This window comes from Anabrus simplex, chromosome 4 (assembly GCF_040414725.1).
Source record: "Anabrus simplex isolate iqAnaSimp1 chromosome 4, ASM4041472v1, whole genome shotgun sequence".
Taxonomy (NCBI): domain Eukaryota; kingdom Metazoa; phylum Arthropoda; class Insecta; order Orthoptera; family Tettigoniidae; genus Anabrus; species Anabrus simplex.
In genome coordinates, this window is record NC_090268.1 from 378,991,573 (window position 1) to 379,014,037 (window position 22,465).

The 22,465-nt window shown below is 40.4% G+C and overlaps 1 protein-coding gene across 1 annotated transcript in view; it reads right to left on the reverse strand.

Annotated features, from left to right (window-relative positions):
* Mtr4 (exosome RNA helicase Mtr4) overlaps nt 1-22,465 on the reverse strand; it is a 212,863-nt gene that overhangs the window by 123,532 nt on the left and 66,866 nt on the right. The gene's annotated exons all lie outside the window — the stretch shown is intronic.

Sequence of the window (22,465 nt, forward strand, 5' to 3'; positions counted from 1 at the left end):
CTTTGACTGGACTTCACTTCGACTTCTTGGCTAAATGGTTAGCATGCTGGCCTTTGGTCACAGAGGTCCCACGTTCGATTCCTGGCAGGGTCGGGAATTTTAACCATAATTGGTTAATTTCGCGGACACGGGGACTGGGTGTATGTGTCATATTCATCATCATTTCATCCTCATCACAACACGCAGATTGCCTACGGGCATCAAAACCAAAGACCTGCATCTGGTGAGCCGAACTTGTCCTCGGACGCTCCTGGCACTAAAAGCCATAAGCCATTTCATTTTTTTACTGATGAAGGGAATGTCTTATTTTCCTGAAACATGTATGAATAAATAATTTTCAATTATAAAAGTGTATTGACAAGGTGGAACAAGCACATACTATTTTAAATACCGTATTTACTAGTGTATTAGACCCCCTCACGTATTAGACCCCCTTGGTTTTTCGAGACTAAGAAAATGAAAAAAATAAATCTCGCATCATAGACCCTCAACGTAATTCATCAGAGAAGAACAACGATTCCGCTTGGTACAAGTCTTATTGCAGCTCTGATGACATCGCACAAATTTGTGAATAGTTACGTCTGTACGACCTACGCAATGAAAACGCGTCAAATCCATGCAGTAAATCGGTGTTTCGTAGTTGAGAAATGTCCGCCTCCGTAGCATAGATCTACTGCAGCTCTAATGACATCGCACTAATAGGTGAATAGGCCTAGCTTCGTGTCCGACCCGCTCATTGCAAGCATGCATCAGTCATGCTATATGTCTGAGTTTTGTAGTTAATAATGTCTGCCAGCGTAATGGTTAGCACAATTAGTTGCTGTTCTTGGAAGTCTGACTTCGATTCCCGGTACCGTACTGCCAGAGATTTATGAATGGCAGGAAGGTTGATATGCGGTAAAAGCGGTACATGCAACTCCCCTCCAATGGCAGTGTGTCTAAAAAGAGCTCTACCACCTCTGGATGAGGAAATGAGTTGACTTTAATTGAGAAATATTTGCGGTTGTTGCTATTTATACAGCAGGCGAGATCATTAAAGTGGTTGTTTAATATCTCGTAACTCGGGCCAGTATAGGTATTTATTTGGAGAGAAGTAGGTTTAAAATGTGATAAAAGCTATCAAATTAAAACTATTGTTTTACTTGCCAACGTACCTAACAAATAATAATAATAATAGTTTTATGTCCCCACGTACTTTAAACGATTTTCGGGTACGCCAAACAAAACATACTAGGGTATGCGTTAAGAAAAGAGACAACGAACGCATGGAATTAAACATTATGATAATAAAACACATTACCGCCACACCTGTAGATATCCATAAATGAGGTATATTTTCCTGTTATTTATTTTTATTCTTTCTGTCGAGGAACTTTTGGCACTATCAGGGCGATAATATACCTAACCTAAACAATGTGGTCAGTCTTATCTCATGGACAACAGTTTACATAAATCCTGATGTGATAAATGTAGAGAACAAGCATGAAATGTAGGCTACTTAAAAGTAGGGTCTGCGTTTCAACAGCCGCAGTTATCAAAAGAATGTTTCCATTTGCTATGTATTACATTCGGAAGTACAACTCGTAACATACGCTAGTTAACATCTGATGGTTTGGCATGCCTTCTACAGCACGGCTTTATTCGGAAGGAGTGGCTTCTGCTACACATACACCAACTGGGAATATCAGAGACCATCTCCAGAAACCATTTGGGAATAGATTCACACTGTTTAGACTCTATAGTCGGGAACGAAATTATTTAAGGTTCAAAAAGACGGGACCTCGTATGTTCTCGATTGCAGTGCGTGGTTCAAAGAGAATGAAGCATGGCTGACGCGACTGACGAAATGGTAGTTAAGATGACATCACTTGAATTGGCAACATGCCCAGACACGCCGGTAGCAGAGCAGGGAAGTTGGCGGCACATGCCGATAATTCAAATGAAAGCAATGATCAGGTTTACTGTGTGGTAGGCCTACTGCTGAACTGACAGAGACAAATGACTGGCCATTAAGTTCTTTTGTATCAATATTTAATTATATGATAACACGATACCCTTATCTTTTTTCTACGGGGTCGAGTATGAAGTGAGACGAATCTTCGTAGCGAGTTTTTACGTCCGTATGTCCTTCCTCACGTCAACCTCACCAAAGGAAATAATGAGATGTAACGAATGACGTGATATGAGCAACTAAAATGGACTTTTATATGTACCGTAGGTCTAAAAGTCGTGTTCACCATTTATTTTTTTTAAATTAGAAATACTGCCTTCATACGAAAATAGCCAGTATAACTTCAATACATTCTAAGTTTGTTAAATAATAGTACAGAATGATTACACGTACAATTCACAGCTCTTTATAGCCTAGAAGTCATGTGTTCGCTGCACACAATTTCGAGGTTATCGCATATTGGACCCCCTATTACTATTTGTAGATGTGTAGAGACGGGAATTTGCCTATTTGCCTATTTTATTCCTGTGCTCAAAAACGTAGGCTTTTGAGATATAAATCCGTTTCAGGTTCCTTTAAGCTAGATATAGTTGGTTTTATTGTGCCTATAAATGCCTATTTCAGGGGTTTGTGCCTATTTGGAGTATAATTGCCTATTCGATGCCTTTTTAATCTATTTTAAAGAAGCCGGTTTTCTTCCAGTGCATTATATTGAAACATGTGCTCGACAGTATTATCTTCTCATTTCTCAAGATCTGTTTACCCCATGAACAAAAATGGGAATTCTTGGAAGTCACCAGAAATAGTTCTTGGGAAATTTCCATCAGGAGAAACAAGGAACAATTTGATGTCGAAGCCTTCAACCCCTCCGACATTCTAAGACATATGCGAGAACCAATCAACGTCGAACCCTTATACCTCCTTCTTGATGTGAACTGTTGTACGCGTACGATTTATCTTCAGAACGTGTTGCGATTTATTGTGAAGAAGAAGGGTGTCTGTGGCAATACCCGAAGAAAAATCATCGGGCGAGTTGGATGTGCGCTTAGGGGCGTGCAGCTGAGCTTGAATCCGGGAGATAGTGGGTTCGAGCCCCACTGTCGGCAGCCCTGAAGACGGTTTTCTGTGGTTTCCCATTTTCACACCAGGTAAATGCTTACCTTAATTAAGGCCACGGTCGCTTCCTTCCCACTCCTAGGCCTTTCCCATCCCATCGTCCCCATAAGACCCATCTGTGTCGGCGTGACGTAAAAAATGCAATTGCAAAGAAAAATCGTCGAAGTCCTACTGGCTGAAGCGGTGGATCACAGGGGATCCCAATTTCACTACGGATGGAAAGGTAGTCTTCTGCCAAGCTTGGTAAGTTCGTTTGTTCCTTTTATCTTTTTTTGTAACTGAACTACGATCGCACTTCATTCCAGCATTTATAGGCCTATTAATTTACGTATTGTGGAAAGTTATTTTGTTGCAATGCTATATTAGTCGTGAACTTTCAATAATTTATGTTACTAAAATGTAGATAATCATCTTATTACTGAACAAGGAGTTAGAACGCCGATGGTCTCTTGTCACAGAGTGGATGAAAATTAAAAATCGGTAATATGAACTCTGATTCAATTCCCCCGAAAATAGAGATTTACAACTGAAATATTTTCTTTCTTCTTTCCTTTCTTAATCTGTTTACCCTCCAGGGTAGGTTTTTTCTCGGACTCAGCGAAGGATCCCACCTCTACCGTGTCAAGGGCAGTGTCCTGGAGCGCGAGACTTTGGGTCGGGGAATACAACCGGGGAGGAGGACTAGTACCTTTCCCAGACAGCCTCACCTTCTTGTGAAGGCATGGGAAGATTGGAAGGGACAGGCAAATAAGTGGGAAGGAAGTGGCCACGTCTTTAAGTTAGATACCATCTCTGTATTTCTCTGAAGAGAAGTGGGAAACCACAGAAAAGCACTTTGAGGATGGCTGAGTTGGGAATTTTATTTTTTGCTAGAGGCTTTACGATGCACCAACACAGATAGGTCTAATGGTGACGATGGGATAGGAAAGGTCTAGGAGTTGGAAGGAAGCAGTTGTGGCCTTAATTAAGGTACAGCCCTAGCATTTGCCTGGTGTGAAAATGGGAAACCACAAAAAACCATCTTCATGGCTACCGACAGTAGGATTCGAACCCACTATCTCCCGGATGCAAGCTCACAGCTGCGCGCCCCTAATCGCACAGCCAACTCGCCCGGTGATGTGGGAATCGAACCCACCTCTACTCAGTTGACCTCTCAAGGCTTAGTGGACCTCGTTCTAGCCCTCGTGCCACTTTTCAAATTTCGTGGCAGAGCCAGGAATCGAACCCAAGCCTATGTTGGTGGCGGCTAATCACGCTAACTACTACACCACAGATGCGGACTACAACTGAATTGTAATTATTAAAAATCGTGAGTTACTTTCACCAGCACTATGTCTAGCCTCTAGTGAACTCTATTACGCTTCCGCTATGCCTTCGCGAAACATAGGGTGAAGATCGAATGTGGTGCAGCTAGGACGATATCACAGAGGCCAGACGTACAAGATGGCATGGCTTGGACGATGTCACAGCGTGTTTTAACAAGGCTACGAAGACTATCTTTACAAGACCAGGCCAGTGGAAATACCGTTGGTCTGGATTGGTGAGGTCCGGTTTGTACCCGTTGTGCTGAGGGGGTGGGGAGACAAGCAAAGAGAGTCTGGGGTGCGTAAGCTCTAGCATCCCTACTAGAGTTTTGCTAAATTGTGACAAAAAGTAAGTTTATGGGCGCATGCCACGACATTTTAAATCGCGGTTTTCTAATTTTCTACGAGGGTGGCAGCCTTGTGGGCACACATGATGCAGGATCTATTGCAGGCAACAGAAAATAGTCTTCATGACAGCTGACCCGGGTGACCAAAGCAGGCGAATAGCAACATATAAAATGTTCACAAAACTGAGATTTATAGTGCCTCCATTTTAATTCTTCTATATAAGTAAGAATACTGCTAGAGGCAGCTTGGTGAGTTTCTGGTCAAGCATGTAGGAAGGATCTCTCCTCTACGCTACTCAGGTATCATTTCGCGTCATTTTCATTATTTTTTTCACCCGGTGAGCTCGACAGGAAACTGCCAGATTATAACTGAACATTTTGAGGACATATTTCCATATAAATTATGAATTCTCTTGTTCCTACTTGAAAATTTTGTACTTCTAGAAACATCACCGCTAATAGTCTTTCTCTTTTTTCAATGAAACAAATGCATGTATATACTGTCCGACTCGTTGGCTGAATGGTCAGCGTACTGCCCTTAGGTTCACAGGTCCAGGGTTCGATTCCCAGTCGGGTTGGGGATTTTAACCTTAATTGGTTAATTCCAATGGCTCCGGGGCTGGGTGTGTGTGGCGTATTCAACATTAGAAATCATCCTAGGAAGGGCCCTCATCTTCACAGACATACACGTCGCCTAATAGGCCGTCTACGAGAAATAGACCCACACCAGGCCCCTCCGGAGGCCATACACCATTATTATGTTTATGCTAAGCATTATTGCCAATTAGCCCAGCTTTAGGAATATAAGAATATTGTAATTTAAGTCAATTTTATTATTTTTCAGATCAAATGTGAAAAAATACCATATATATCAACATAGAAATACTGCGATGCATTTGACACGAGTACAGAAAGCGTTGTCATCGCAACTTTTCTACCAGTCCACTGTGAACAGTGACCAACAACAATTTTCTATAGACCTATGCACTGCAATGATGGGAGCTAATATCCCCTGTTCCGGCCTAGCTATGGCTAAGCTAATATCCCCTGTTCCGGCCTAGCTATGGCTAGACCACCTAGTTGCTCGCTACCACTTCCTAGGACAGATAGCAGCACCCTTCAGCACCCAGCCGGAAGTGGTGTGGATGGAAGGGGATGAGAGACTGTTATGCTTGGGTGCCTTGTGCGAGAGGAGACGGGAACATGTGACTTACTATTACCGAGGGCATCAGCCCATTAGTACTCAGTATTATGTATTAATAATGTGTTACACGTGTCGTAAGTGTAATAAATGTTGTTATTTAATCAAGTGAGTGATTTACGTTCAAAACATGGTCCAATTACCGGGCCGGATTATCTACACCACGAGGACCTCGTGAAAGCAGCGTGGCATGTAGTATGGACGACTACTTTCTACAGTAACATGGAAATACTTGGAAGTTCACTTTAATGACATCATCTGGCAGTCCCAGGTTCGATGTTCCAGCACCAGAGGTAAACTAAACTGAAGGCAGGTCAGTACTATTCATTTAAGGCTCTCCTTTTCTCCTTGTTATTGTCTTACCCTCTCCATCACGGAATCCTCAACAAGGCAAAAGCTTCTTAAGCAGAGGTCGCGATTTAAAGCGTTGAGAATTTCATCGCTCAACAACATTCGAATTCGCATGAAATTAAACTGCGATACGAAGACATGAGTGCATTAATGTCGAAGTTTGATGACGTGCAGTCAGAATTAGAATTAGGAGACGCTGAAAACGAGCAAGCTCATGATCAGGCGTGTGCCGAATTCGAAACTAAATACTACAAGGTAAAGGGCGAAATGAGTAAAATAATAGCGAACCTTGAAGAGTCATCACGCGACATGGTAGATTCAGGAAAAACTCAGGTCAGCAGTGTCGCGAGTTTAAAGTTACCGGCTATTAACATTCCACATTTCGATGGAAAATACGAAAACTGGCTCTCATTCGCAGACAGTTTTCAAGTTACGATTCATAACAACAATAATCTGCCAAGTGTCCAGAAATTTCACTACTTAGCATCTGTTCTCAAGGGCCCAGCCAGCCAATTAATTCAAAATTTACCCATCACAGAGGCAAATTATGAGTTAGCGTGGAAAATGTTGAAGGACAGATTTGAGAATAAGAAACTAATAGCAGCTACTCATGTTAAGGCACTCTTAACTTTAAAATCAGTCTCCAGTGAAACAGCCACAGAACTGTTAAGGTACTCTAACACTTTTAATAGTCATTGGAATGCACTCAAGGCCCTAGAACTTAACATTCCACTGCATGAAGTTATTTTGACTCAACTGTATGCTCAAGGACTTGATGCTTGTACTAGACGAGACTGGGAATTATCACAGGCAGACACTCGGGTTCCATCACTTGATGACTTGCTGTCATTTGTTGAGCACAAACGGCAAGCTCTGGAGAACTTCCTTAGCTCACAGCACACTGCACCATCGCACAGACAACAAGCTGACAGAAATAAGCCTGAACCTCAAGGGGATACTCAACCACGTTACACTTACACCACTACCAGTCTCAGAAAGTGTCCCTGCTGTCATGGTAATCACCCAATATTTAAATGTAAAGAGTTTGCAGCTCTCAGTGTGGAAGATAGACAAAGAAGGGTTAAAGAAATGGATTTATGTTTTAACTGTTTGCGTACAGAGCATTCTGTCAAACAGTGCAAATCACGTGGTTGTAAATTATGTAGTAGGAAGCATTACACCTCATTACATAATCCATCAGGTAGAGAGGGAGGTACAGCCCATCAAACTGCATCCAACTCCTCTCACACATACTGCAATACAAAAGACCCTGTAGGGGTTCTGCTGTCCACTTCCGTGGTCAAGGTACTAGATTCTAGGGGGCAAATGCAGGTCTGCCAGGCACTTCTTGACAGTGGCAGCCAGGTTAATCTTTGCACTGAAAGTCTAGCACAGCGATTAGGCCTTAAGAAAATGAAGAATCCCATACCAATCAGCGGCATAAATGATTCCATTTCTCAATCAAGGTACAGTGTTCAGTTAGAATTGCAATCCACTGTAAGTAACTTCACTGTGAGTATGACTTGCTCTGTCTTTCCATGTATCACAGGTAACATGCCCAGTAGTTACATTCAGCATGAGCATTGGAACTTGCCCACTGATTTGAAGCTCGCTGACCCCAAGTTCTTCCAGCCAGGTGACATTGAATTGTTAATAGGCGCTGAACATTTCTATTCATTACTGAAACCTTGGCGCAGAACTCGATCACCAGATTATCCTATCCTTCAAGACACTGAACTAGGATGGATTATTGCTGGACACTACCATCGTAGGGAAGAGAAAAATCCTACTCTAACTACATGTTTCTTGAAGTCAGAGGACAGGTTAAACACCCAACTACAACGGTTCTGGGAAACAGAAGAGCTTACGTCACGAGTCATGACAAGAGAAGAGAGAGCCACAGAAAAACATTTTACAGAGAATACTACTAGGGATGCTACAGGTAGATTCATAGTTCGCTTACCCCTCAAGCAGAAACCTGAGGTTCTGGGAAACTCCTTCAACCATGCCATGTCAAGACTAACTCAATTAGAACGGCGTTTCAGCAGGCAGCCCTCACTTAAGCACGAGTACTCTAACTTTCTTCACAAGTATGAGGCGATGGGGCATATGGTTAAGGTGGATACATCTACTCAGTCAGGGAATGAAGGTGGAAGCTATTATCTACCCCATCATCCAGTTTTTAAGCTTAGTAGCTCGACTACCAAAACTAGGGTTGTATTTGATGCATCTTCTAAAACTTCTAACAATATTTCATTGAATGATATATTAATGGTTGGAATGACAATACAACAGGATCTTTACTCTATCATTCTAAGATTCAGAATGCATACCTTTGCCTTCACCGCAGATATTGCTAAAATGTATCGGCAAGTCATGGTTCATGCAGATGATAGGAAACTTCAGCGGATTATCTGGAGGGAATCACCTAGCGACCCACCCTCTCACTATGAACTGACAACTGTAACATATGGTACAGCATCAGCACCCTTCCTAGCTACCAGATGCCTGCAGCAACTTGCTAAAGATGAAGAATCGAGGTTCCCCAGAGCAGCACAAGTTGTTCGCAGAGATTTTTAAGTTGACAATTTTATTAAGCGGCTGTGACAATATCCAGGATGCTCTTCAGTTGCAGTCTGAAATTATTAATTTACTAGAGAGTGGAGGATTTCACCTCAGGAAATGGTGTTCAAACCACCCAGCATTACTAGAAGCAGTTTCAGAAGAGGACAGGGAAACCCAGCTGCCTTTAAGTCTTGATGAAGGCACTAGTGTGAAATCTTTAGGCCTATTATGGCATCCAGTCACTGATCATTTTCTCATTTATGGCAATCTGTATTCAGACATTCCCTATCATGCTGACTCTCATGTAACTAAACGAAAGGTCTTATCTGTTATTGCATCAATATTTGATCCACTTGGGTTGGTCAGCCCTTTGGTAATTTCTTACAAGGTTTTTATGCAGAAACTTTGGCTAGTCAATCTGAACTGGGATGACAGACTACCATCTGAACTAGTCAGAGAATGGAAAGAACTTCACTTTAAGCCACAGGCAGTAAGAGAATTTTATATTGAGCGGTTAGTCACATGTAAGGGACCCCCTGTTGATATACAAATTCATGGTTTTTCTGATGCTTCAGAACAAGCTTATGGAGATTGTCTTTATGTACGTTCTGTTGACAAAGGGGGACAGACTTGTGTCAGATTCTTATGTTCTAAATCCAGAGTAGCACCGGTGAAGAAACTGACACTACCAAGACTTGAACTGTGTGGAGCGCTACTACTTGCCCGACTACTCCACAAGACCCTTCCAGCTTTGTCTCTGCCAGTCAGCAAGCTGTACCTATGGACGGACTCCACCATTGTCTTAGCCTGGATTGCATCTCCTGCTACTCGCTGGAAAACATTTGTGGCCAACCGAGTCTCTTCAATTCAAGAATACACTCACAAGGCTGAATGGAGACATGTTCCTACCAGTTGTAATCTAGCAGATTTAATATCCAGAGGTGTTGCTCCAGAACAACTACGAGGTATGAACTTGTGGTGGCACAGACCATCCTGGTTAACTGAGCCCACTGAAATCATGGCCAGACACAAGCTCAGCCCATGCAGAAGAGGAACTACCTGAGTCACGAAGCACACTTCCTGTAGTTATGTTGATAGGTACAAACTGGGATGAACTTATGCTGAAGTACTCGTCACTGTCCCGACTGACTCGAGTTACTGCATATTGTTGGCGATTTATTCACAATAGTGCCAATCCTCAAGACAAGAGGTTAGGGATATTAAGTACACAAGAGCTGCAGATGGCCTTGCACTCCTGTATCAAAATTGCACAACAAGAGATAGCCAGTCTCAACTCTAAGTGTTGCATTTCAAGGAAAAGTAAAATTGCAGATTTACATCCTTTCTTAGATGATAAGGGAATGCCAAGGGTAGGAGGAAGACTAGTAAATTCAAAACTACCTTATGACACTAAGCACCAGCTTATCCTTCCTCCCCAGCATGCTCTCACAAACCTTGTTGTGATGGCAGAACACATTAGGCTTTTACATGCAGGTGCTCAATTAGTAATTGCATCATTAAGAGAAAGATTCTGGATTCCCACGGCTAGGGCAGTTGTTCGAAGAGTCATCCACAAGTGCCTGACCTGTTTTAGATTCAAGGCGTCAACAGCTGAACAGCTGATGGGACAGCTCCCTGTTACCAGAGTGCAACAGAGTCACCCATTTCTTAATGTAGGAACTGATTATGCTGGTCCTTTCTTCGTCAAGAGGGGAAATGTGAGAAGCAAACAGACAACGAAGAGCTACATTGCATTGTTCATCTGTCTGGCTACCAAGGCTCTTCACCTGGAGGTGGTGAGTGACCTCTCTACTGATGCCTTTATGGTAGCCCTGAGGAGATTCATAGCTCGACGTGGGAAATGCTCCATCATCTATAGTGATAATGGGACTAACTTCATTGGTGCCAATAGGAGAATGCAGGATCTCCAAAAACTATTCCTTTCAACCAGCTTTTGTGAAGAGATAAGGAATTCATTAGCAATGGAAGGCATCACGTGGCACTTTATACCTCCCAGCTCTCCACACTTTGGCGGACTGTGGGAAGCAGCTGTCAAGTCCATGAAGTACCACTTGAGAAGAGTTGCGGGTAATGCGCTACTGACATTTGAGGAGCTATGTACCCTTACTGCACAGATAGAAGCCTGTCTTAATTCTCGCCCCCTATCTGCCTTATCTAATGACCCTAGTGACCTTAATTATTTATCACCTGCTCACTTCCTAATTGGTGCCTCCCTTACAACCATTCCTGAGCCTGACATTACTGACCTGCCCATCAACAGATTGTCTCGATGGCAGCGTATCCAGTCAATGCAGCAGCAGTTGTGGAAGAGGTGGTCTGCCGATTACCTGAACTCACTGCAGCAGAGGAAAAAATGGACCTGTCCCAAGGAGACCCTAGCTACTGGAACAGTTGTTCTTCTGAAGGAGGACAATCTTCCTCCTCTCTGTTGGAAGTTGGCTGTGGTGGAGACTGTTCACCCTGGGAAGGATGGACTTGCACGAGTGGCTACCTTCAGAACAACCAGTGGTTTTTTTAAACGACCTGTTAACAAGTTAATTCCATTACCTATTGAGAACTAAACAGGATCGTTGTGGCTAAAACATAATGTGTTTGATGTGAATATTTTTTCTTGTTCATTTCAGAGTGTAATTATGGTGTTGTGTGTGTGATTTGAACTGAGAACTTATAGTGTGCTTAATTCATACTGCATGATAATGGATGAGGACACAGTCAACCTACTTAGTACCTTCTGTTAACAGTGTGTAAATATTTTGTTGCTTGTGTTTCTGTTTTGCCTATGTTTATATGTATATTTTGTTGAATGATCAACTCATTTTGGTTACTGTACATGAACTCTGTATGTCAGTGCCTGTGTGATATTTGAACTGAACTCTCATGAGGGCACATCAGGCAATTTAATTCGGTTGAATCATGGTGATTCAACGGTGGGGAGCATGTTCCAGCCTAGCTATGGCTAAACCACCTAGTTGCTCGCTACCACTTCCTAGGACAGATAGCAGCACCCTTCAGCACCCAGCCGGAAGTGGTGTGAATGGAAGGGGATGAGAGACTGTTATGCTTGGGTGCCTTGTGCGAGAGGAGATGGGAACATGTGACTGACTATTACCGAGGGCATCAGCCCATTAGTACTCAGTATTATGTATTAATAATGTGTTATAAGTGTCGTAAGTGTAATAAATGTTGTTATTTAATCAAGCGAGTGATTTACGTTCAAAACATCCCCCTTGCATAAACTGGAGCATCTTCCGACTTCAACAAGCTGCCGGGAGCAATCACCGAGTAGGAGACTAGTGGCTTTCCCCAGTGGAGTCATTTAGGGTTGTGGAAGAAGTAAGGAGAAATGTTGACCGAACCTCTGAGAAGGTAGCCGCTGCCAGTAAAAAGTTCCATAAGAGTCTTGCAGCAGAATCCATGATGGAAAACGACGGTAAAAGTAGCCTGGGTGCTACGAGGTGAGGTAAATAAAGCAGTTGAACTAAAACCAAATGAAGTGGCTTCATTGAAGTTTTGTCCAATCACTTCCTGTGGTGTTAAGAGATTTCTCTCAGTACAAAACATTCTGCCCGACAGGAGAACAAGATTGTTACCCGAAAACATTGAAACATTGCTTGTTGTAAATCCATTTTATAGTAATTGAGCGTGTTATTGAATTATAAGTATTTTTATGCCTATTTTGTTGCCTATTTTACACGTTAGTGCCTATTTACATGCCTATTTTGGCTAATTTAAGAGCCTGTATGCCTGCCTATTTTAACTGTTTTTAGTGCCTATAATTCTCGTCTCTATAGATGTGCTTTCTACTGAAACCTCGATTTAAGGTAAACTCCCATTTAAGGTTTTAAAAAATCAGACTTAATTCCTTAAACTCCTGTTCAGGAGCATAGGGCCGAGACAAGGTTTTGCCATCTGGTTCTGTGATATACCATGTGTATCAGCTTTCCCCATGTATACCCAAGCTGCTCACTCTCTAGCTCTACTGATCTCCTCCATGTCATCTTAGGTCTTAGTCTCCTCTGCCCCTGGGAATTTCACTCGAGAGCTGGTTTTGCTATGCTGTCATCAGATCTATGCAGTGTATGGCCTATCCATTGCCACTTTCTTTTCTTAATCTGCTGTTCAATCAGTAACTGGTGTGTTCTCTTTCACAGTTCATCTGACACCACTTCTGGCCAATATATCCCTGAGATGTTTCTATGACATTTGTTCACAAATGTCTGAATCTTCCGCATCAAAGATTTAGTCACTTTCCAAGTTCCACAGGCATAAAGCAGCACAGACCTAACATTGCTATTGAAGATCCGCAATTCTGTTCTCATACAGAGTTCTTTAGACCCCCATATGGGACAGTGTGTTACGAACGCACCCTTAGCTTTGTTCAAACGGCTCGTCACATCATCTTCATCTGCCCCTCCATTCACTGTTTCAATGCTTCCTAGGTAGCAAAAGCTATTCACTCTCTCTACAACATGCCATCCAACTGCAACGGAGTGTTATTTCGGTTTCTCAATCGCATTTCCTTCGGCTTCTTAATGTTGATCCGAAGTCCAACTCCCTGTGCCTTGGTTTCCAGGTCTTTAAGCTTAATTTCCATATCTTTACAACTATCAGCATGTAAGCAAAGGTCATCGGCAAAGTCCAAATCTTCTAGTCGTTGAGTAAGATTCCGCTGGATTCCCAATTGTCGATTCATTGCGCTTCTCATTACAGCATCAAGAGTCATAAGGAACGGTATGGGTGAAAGTAGACATCCTTGTTTCACACCAGTCTTAACTTCAATTCCTTCCATCCTACGTCCTTTATGTTCCACCTGGCATGTATACTTATCATACATGCACTTAATCAGACTGATGATCTTCTTGGAAATGCCGAAGATCTTCATTGCTCTCCAGATCTTAGCCCTAAAAATGCTGTCGAAGACCTTTAAAAAAATCAGGTCACTGTAACAACGTTAAATAGGGGTTCTACTGTATAATTAATTCCTCTGACTTGGGGACAGGGTGTTAGCATTCATCGAAATGCACTTCTCTCTTCATCTACATACAACACATCACACAATTAACAATGACAGAAAATGCAATAGTGTACATATCCCCCCCATATGGGGCTGGCGTCACAATGGGCATCCATTTGTAAAACTGGGCCAAATCCACATTAAGTGCTGACCTCAACAAAATGGGCAAGTGCCGGGAAGATTAAGATAATACATTACAAGAATGCAACAGTTTTATGAATTATGAACTTATGCTTTTGGGTAATCAATGGTACGGCTATAAGTCATCACTTTCTTTGTCACAAAATTATAAAATCCATCTCCTACAAGTTCATATTGAGAACCATTAAGGTTGAAACTTTGTTTAAGGTTTAAACTACTTACTCATCAATCATAAACTGAATGAAGAAGAGTAAATAATGTAAGGTACAGATATCAACACTTGGTCTGTCCTTGGACCACAGCAAGTTACAATTAACATACACAATGTTGCCAAATAGATTACATGCTGATCAGAAAACATCGCTCGACACTGCAGGCAATGAACTATTTAAAATAGTTTTATTTGAATCTGCCTTGTCAATACACTAACTTATTAATGAAAGAAAATTATTTATTTAACCATACAGGTTTCGGGAAGTCAACCATTCCCTTCATCAGTGGTCAGTTCAAAGAATAAAACAATATAACACACACAATCTTATGTTTTTACAATTCAAAGAAGTATTGTGTCCAATAAACCACATCAATGAATAAAAAAAACTTATGAAATATTATAAAAATGATCAATACATAAAATGTTGTTGGACTGAATGAGAATACTTATATATATTTAAGATCTTCAAGTTTTTCTTCTTTTTGTTCCTTAAATGATCATATGCTGGTCTATACAGAGGGTTATCGTATGCATTTCTCTCATTTAAACTTGATTCAAAATTATTTTTTTGTGTAAAATAAATTTCTAAACTTTCCAAAGAAGTCATTAATTTTCCCTTTATGGCCGAATGTAATAATTTCATGTCATAAGAAATGTCTGTAAATTTATGATTCTTTTCAACCATATGTCCTCCCATTGCCGAATATCTTTTATGTTTGACTGCATTAACGTGTTCTTTGTACCTTATAGCCAAACTTCTTCCAGACTGTCCTATGTATCGTCATTTACATGTTTGGCATGTTCATTTGTAAATTCCTGATTTATTAAATATACATTTATTCTCTATCTTACCTGAATTGAAAATGATCTTATTAGTATTATTATCCATTTTTTATATGACTGACGTTCTTTTTCCTGAAAATTTTAGCCAGTTGATAAGAGTGCTTATTTCAAAAAGTTAGAACTGCAGATTTCTTTTTTCTCCTTTGGCTCTTTAATTAGAGTTATTTTTGGTTCATTTTCCACTTTATTTATCATTCTATTAATAAATCTTTTGGAATATCTGTTGTTACGAGCAATTTGATGGATTATATTTATGACTCTATTATAACTCTTCTTAGACATAGGTATGCTCATAGCTCTATTAATTAAACTGTAAAATGTTGCCTTTTTATGTTGACCTGGATGATTGGAGCTGTTTCTGATCTGTCTGAGTAGCTTTTCTGAAAATTTTCTCTCTCCCTTAATTCTGAATAATCAGGAACTAGAGGATGGGTGTACTCCATTCATTCATTCATGTGTAATATTTGTAACATATGTATTTGTAAATAGTAGATTTCAATTCTGTACTTACTGGAAGTATCTAGAAAACTGTTGAACAGGGTGTGTGCCTTTTGTGGGTTATGTGTTCTAGAAGGAATTTTCTAACTATTCTGGAAGTGGAAGATTCGTGAACGTGTGTATTCAAGAATGTTAGTTAAAGTTCGCGACGGGAGTAGGAATTGTGATTGGTGAACCTAGGAGGGGATGGGTGGACTCATGCTTTCTGATTGGCTAATCCTAGGCCAGGGTTTTCTATATATAGTGAGCGAGGCAGCGTTCGTGAGAATTCGGTCTTGTCTTGGCCTGATCTGCCTTTAGTTTGTGTTGGTCTGCGTCGTGTGCGACGCCTCGCTTCCGGGATGGCGCACCTTCGGATAAGCACTCTTACTTTCCGTTCCGGTTAAAATTTCCGTAATGTTCAGTTGCTATTTCGTATAGGAGTCTGCCCTAGCCTAACCTAGATTCGCCAAATTAATTATTTACGATGCCTTAGCTTTTCTGCTGGGGTTCCCTGTTTGTTTCGAGGCATTCCCATTTCTTACTTCACTAAATATGTAAATTGTAATTTAATACATTTACCTTGGGGTTTGCCACTGGTAGTTCAGTGTCTCTTGATATACGCTAGAGTTTAGGAGAGTACATTCACCTCACTGTAAATTGTAATTGTTTTTACGTTGCTTTTAACCTACTAACTTGCATTGTACCACTGGATTTGTAACTAGTTGTATCGTTGGTTTGAAGTTTGAAACTCGTAGTAAAGCCCATTATCAAAGAACCTCTAAGATATGTGTATCACGGAGCTTATAGTTCGTAAGTTGTAAGTTGGTGGATTTTGTTCGGAAAGTATTTGTAAAATTTCACTTCTAAATAATATTTTTCCAAATTTAAGGATCACGGCGAATTATTTCGGAATCTGCAACCTAAGCCATATCCATGCCCTCAGTAGGTCGTACTTCCTTCCATTTTCCTGGTTCATTGTCCACTAGTTGGCCCTACTGATATGTCGTATTATGTTGTTGTTGGCAGAGATCCACGTAGGTCAGCTGATGTTTCTCTGAGTGTATAGTGCTTTCTGATAGTGTGTAGTTGCTCTTACTTCCCTCCTTTATAGGTTTAGTACTTGTTTTGTGTAACCACCGTAGTCAAGGTTATAATATTTAATTCGCAAAGCAACGTGTTTCTGTTAAGGTTATATCATTAAACTTGCAAAGTTCGTGTACATTTCGTTAAATAAATAATTCATATCATCGCAAATGGATAAGCAGAAGCGACAGCAGTTTTCATTGAGTGAAAAGCGTAAAATACTAGTGGAAGCAGAGAAAGGCGGAAAGAAAGAAGAAGTATGGCATTAGCCCGTCAACACTTTCTACTTTTTTTAAACAGAAAAGTAAGATAGAGTAAAACACTGATACTGAAGCCCTAGGTCCACAGGGTAAGAAGATCAGGACAGCCAACTACAAGGAGGTGGACCAAGCTGTCTATACGTGGTTTGTGGAAATGTGGAGTAAAAACATTCCAATAAATGGCCCACTGTTATGTGAGCGTGCACGATCTTTCGCACGTTCGTTTGGGTCACCTGAGTTTATGGTAGTGCTCGTTGGCTTAATAGGTGCCGGGAGAGATATGGCATATCCCACAAAATTATAAATGGTGAAGCTAACGATGCCCCGAAGGAAGTTGCGTCTTCATGGCGGCTGGAGACTCTAACGGATGCCTTGAAGGAATATTTGCCGGCAGACATTTATAATGCAGACGAAACTGCATTATTTTATAAACTAATGCCAAACAAAACCCTTGATTTCAAGGTTTTGGGGGCAAACATTCAAAAGAACGTATCATGGCTCTTTTGTGCACCAATTCCACAGGGACAGACAAATTGAAGCCTCTCATAATTGGGAAGTTTTGGAAGCCAAGGTGATTTAAGGGGGTGCACCACCTGCCCTGTGAATACAGGAACAACTCTAAGGCATGGATGACATCTGTGCTATTCATAGAGTGGTTGTTGGACTTGGAACGTCGGATGAAGGATGAAAAGAGGAGAATTCGTCTATTATTGGACAATTGCTCTTCTCATAACTGTGTGCCTCGCCATTTCGTGCATGTAAAAGTTTTATTTTTGCCTCCAAATATCACTTCCAATTCTGCAGCCGCTGGATCAGGGTATAATTCATGCAGTAAAGTGGCATTATCAACCTCATGTGGTCCACAACTAAATATTTTCCACCTTGTCAATACATTAATTGCTTAAGGCAACTTATTGGTTAAAAGTGGTACAGTAGAACCTCGATAATTCGAAATCGGTTAATTCAAAATCCCGCCTAATTCGAAGAAGGTCTCGTTCCCGGAAACATGAGATACAGTTTTGCACGTTATTTAAATTGTTAATTCGAAATACAGATAATTCGTAATTCGAAGTACAATGTCGGCCCCATTACCGAAATTTAGACTTTTAATTCGAAACTGTCTTTACATTTTAAAACAGTTGTATTTTACAGAGTAATTTCAACTCGAAATTTATCCGCATCATAATAGAACGCGTGTTCCGGAACGTGGAGTGGTACCGTAGCTTTCCACGTTTACACACACTTCGGTAGATCTACAGTGTGCTTCATGATTACTAAGTTGAATGAAATCGGAATTCTTTTGTATTAAAACTTTTAAGGAACGCCGTAATATCACGCAACGGGCAGTGTGCGGGAAGACAAAATCCGCGAGCACTGGCAATGCCGACAGTTGACGAAAAAAAACAAAAAAAAAAGTGGCTCATATAATAAATTCGGAGGCACCGAACAATATTGTCATTGCCGATGAAACTGCATTACTTTATTTTAATGCGAGCCCAAACGATCATATGGTTGTAAAGGAGAAAGTGCCGGAAAATCGTACAAGTGTGAGGAATGGGGGTCATTGTAGTGCGTTGCAATCGCAATGCACATGGAAGCGAGAAACTTTATCCCCTCGTCATAGGAAAGATCGATAAGCCACAATGTTATGGGCGTCGGGCACTTTCCATGCCAGTACAAAGCATCTAAAAATGCAAACAGTACAGAAATCCAAAAAATAATGCATTTGCTTAGGGGAACCAGCATAATTTATCCTCGTCTTTGAATTGTGTGATTTTTTTTCTTTCGTTGCGTGAGGTTATGTTTGTAAGTGATTTACCCAAGTGCATTATTTGAACACTGTAAATGCACCTTGTTGGATACATGCTGGAAATAGTTTTTCCCCATGGCATTTGAAAGGTTTAAACCGTGAATCGAGGTGATTGCATGTAGTAATGAGTCTTAGAATACTTTGTGATGCGGCAAGTGTTTACATTTCTGAAGTACAAGAGAAGTGCCATGGCAGGAAATCGTACAAGGATAGTCATAGGAAAGTTTGATTTTAAGGACATCGGGCACTTTCTGTGTAAATACAAGGCATCTAAAATGCTTACAGTATAGCAATTCAATGAATAAAGTACTTGCACATGGGAGCCAGCATAGATTTCTCGTCTTTGAATCGTGCTCCTTTTTTTTTTTTCCTTCTTTCTTTCTTTCGTTGCGTGAGGTTATGTTTGCCAGTGAGATATCCAAGTGCATTATTTGAATACTGTAAATGCACCTTCTTGGATACATTTTGGAAATAGTTCTTTTTTCATGGCATTTGAAAGGTATAAACTGTGAATCAAGGTTAACTGCATTCAGTAACGGGCCTTAGAATATTTTGTAACGCAGCGAGGGTTTGTACTTCTGAATTGCGAATTGGCGGTTAATTCGAAATCACGTAATCCGAAGTCCGATTTTTTAGTCCCAACGACTTCGAATTAACGAGGTTTTACTGTACATGTTTCGTATATTATTAACATCTTCAGCCACATAACACCGTTTAGATGAAAAATTCATATATGACAAAGTATCAATACTTGAGAGGAAGTGTCCTTAAAATTAATGCTGTAACTCATAATGTTATTTTGAAGTTATATAGATCCTGCAATGGATATAACAGGGCAGATGACCTTGTAGTTCCACCCCTAAAAACAACAATAACTAACGGATAATAGGTGAGTTCTTAAGAACTGACTTATTTCAGTATAACAAAATTTCAGTATAACAAATTAATTTCAGAGGTCCCCAAAATTTTCTTATCCTGGTATTTTACTGTATATTGACGAATTAATTTTAAGGACACTTCCTCTCCTACTTTGTCATATACGAATTTTTCATCTAAACGGTGTTATGTGGCTGAAGATGTTGATAATATATGAAACATGTACCACTTTTAACCAATAAGTTGCCTTAAGCAATTACTGTATTGGCAAGGTGGAAAATAAAAAATACTTGGTTGTGAATCTGTTAAAGTGCGAGACGGACCATGAAGCTGATTTTATGTAATCTCATGTGGTCCGTCGAATGCTGTGCAACGTTGCCACGAATAAAGACATTAACATCCAACACATTGGGAGCAATGCAGATGTTTAATGCTGCATGGAAATCCCTGAATGCAGACATCATCACAAACTGCTTTAGAAAAGCTGGAGTGGTTTTCACAGAAGACGTCACAGAAAGTGAAGTGTTGGATGATGTGGAAACTGAGGAGAATTGGAAGCGTTTGCGTACAACTTTGGATGTGCCATCTGCGGTAAGTCTTACCGACTACATCAATGTAGATAGTGATGTAATAGTCCACAAAGAAATCACCAATGGGGGAATTGTGGAGGACATTATGAATGATAGAGATCCACATGATGAGGAAAAAAAGGAAGACAACCCCCAAAATGATTGTGATAGACAGAGCTTGACTCTTCAGCAGGCAACGAACATGGCATGTAGCCTTCAAGATTTTCTTGTGTCATGAAGTGATGTGCCAGAATCTGTTTTAAATTCATGTGCAGTGGTTGGTGTATATCTGGAACAAGCTTTCGTGTATGAATCTGATCAGAAGAAAATCACATACTCTTTCAAAAAATTAGGTTCTGGAACAATGTGTAGACTTGCTGGTACAATGTAAAAATAGATTTTCCGAAAACATCTGTCAATACTGTAACTCATAATGGTATTTTGAAGTTATATAGATCCTGGAACAGATATAACAGGGCAGATGAACTCGAAGGTCTGCCCCTAAAAAAAAAAAAACAATAACTAACTGATATAATACTAGGTGAGTTCTTAAGAATTTACTTATTTCAGTATAACCAAATTTCAGTATAACAAATTAATTTAGAGGTCCCAGAATTTTGTTATACTGGAATTTTACTGTATATTGAGGATCTAAGAATCAATCTAGTTCTGCCATTCACAAGACAAAACGCAAAGATAATTGAAGAGAGAAGAATGAAACGAGCCCAAACCGGGCTTGAATTCTATGCCACTGACGCCATGTTGGAGAGGAAATGGACAGAAGCCAACTATGAACAGCGACACGTAGTTACAAGGATGGCAGTCCACTGCTTCCACCATAAGCTATGTGCGACTAAGCGATTCCATGAGGTGAATGAGGAGTGTGTGTGCTCTCTATGTGAGGAAGTGTATGATCGCTATCACATACTTAAGTGCAAAAAACGAACAAGATCAATCAGCGAGTACAGTAAAGACATATAACTGTTAAACTCTTTGCACATTTGTGTGCATTTCACTTATGATTATGCTGATGATCTGCAGATTCCTACTACACTCAAGAACTGATAAAATTCAGAGTGGTTAACACAGATTTAAGGCTTTTAAGTTACTATACACCGAGCAATATCCCTTAAACTGAATATCCTCACAATACAGACAACAACCATCAGCACTTCTAAAAATTTAAATATCTGAAAACATGTTCCTCTGGCAGCACTACCAATATATACCATGTTGTAAATCAATCGTGAATCAATCAATCAATCAATCAATCAATCAATACTGATCTGCATTTAGGGGCAGTCGCCCAGGTGGCAGATTCCCTATCTGTTGCTTTCCCAGCCTTTTCTTAAATGATTGCAAAAGAAATTGGAAATTTATTGAACATCTCCCTTGGTAAGTTATTCCAATCCCTAACTCCCCTTCCTATAAACTAATATTTTCCCCAGTTTGTCCTCTCGCATTCCAGTTTTATCTTCATATTGTGATCTTTCCTACTTTTAAAGACACCACACAAACTTATCTGTCAACTGATGTCATTCCACGCCATCTCTCCACGGTCCAATAACGGAACAACTATATTGGTATTACGTACCACAGTCGAGCAGCTCGTCTCCTTTTTCCCAAGTCTTCCCAGCCCAAACTTTGCAACATTTTTGTAATGCTACTCTTTTGTCAGAAATCACCCAGAACAAATTGAGCTGCTTTTCTTTGGACTTTATCCAGTTCTTGAATCAAGTAATCCTGGTGAGGGTCCCACACACTGGAACCATACTCTAGTTGGGGTCTTGGTGAGACTATAAGTGAAACATTAAATTGGTCGCAGCATGTGATAAATGAGTGCAAAAAGACTTACCAGAACCTGCACTTGCTGAAGTGGTTCAAAAATATATTTCCTCTGTCTCTGAAAATTACGCTCATTCTGTCACTATTTTTTTTTTCACGTGTAGATTACTGCCATACAGTTTTTATTACATTTGTACAGGATCAATGTTTACTTACGCTATTTAGAGTACATATCCTGGTGTCTGTAAGCAATGGCGCCTAATCTCTTTTACTCATGAACGATATTTAATGTTCATGCCTGGATTTGTAGTAATTAATTCTTAGTTAAACAGAGAATGAAAATAGGGTGGTTGCAGGTTGTAACCACCTGATTCAGAAGAAAAACCTTGTTAATAAGGGCATTAAATTTTTTTAAAATTTGCTTTACATCATGCTGACACAGATAGGTCTTATGGTGACGATGGAATAGGAAAGGGCTATGAGTGGGAAGGTTGTAGCTATGGCCCTATTTAAGGTACAACCACAGCATTTCCC